The sequence below is a fragment of the Echinops telfairi genome, unplaced genomic scaffold, assembly GCF_000313985.2.
Source record: "Echinops telfairi isolate 266 unplaced genomic scaffold, ASM31398v2 ScPeMD7_7468;HRSCAF=8506_0, whole genome shotgun sequence".
NCBI lineage: Eukaryota > Metazoa > Chordata > Mammalia > Afrosoricida > Tenrecidae > Echinops > Echinops telfairi.
This window is the reverse complement of record NW_022111369.1, coordinates 52,645,092-52,645,710: the sequence shown is the minus strand read 5'-3', so window position 1 is coordinate 52,645,710 and position 619 is coordinate 52,645,092.

Sequence of the window (619 nt, the reverse complement as noted above, 5' to 3'; positions counted from 1 at the left end):
TTTAACAATTGGAACCTGGAATGTATACAGTATGAATCTAGGAAAATTGGAAGTCGTCAAAATGAAATTCAGCGTATATAGATGGATATCCTAGGTATTAGCGAGTTGAAATGGACTGGCATTGACCATTTTGAATCAGACCACGCTCTGGCTTATTATGCTGAGAATGACGACTTCAAAAAGAATGGTATCACATTCCATCAGAAAGGCTGTTTGAGATCTATCGTGGAAGTACAATGCGCTGTGCGATAGGATTAACTATCCCCATTCAAGGAAATCAGTCAATACAATTACCATGTATACTCAAGTATAAGCTGTTTTCCAGCATATTTTTGATGCAGTTTTGTGGTAAAATTAGGTGCCTCGGCAGATATTTGGGTCAGCTTATACTCAAGAATATACAGTATTATTCAAATTTATGTAGTAACCATGAAAGCCAGCGATGAATTGGATAATTCTACCAACTCCTTCAGTTTGAAATTAATCAAATATGCAATCAAGAGGCACTGATTATTAAGGGCAATTGGTGCCCCAACAGGCTAGACTGGAAAACACAAGTTTTTCTTGCTTGGTATATTTTAATTTGTTCTTCGTCAGTGGATTGATGTTGTTGCTGTTT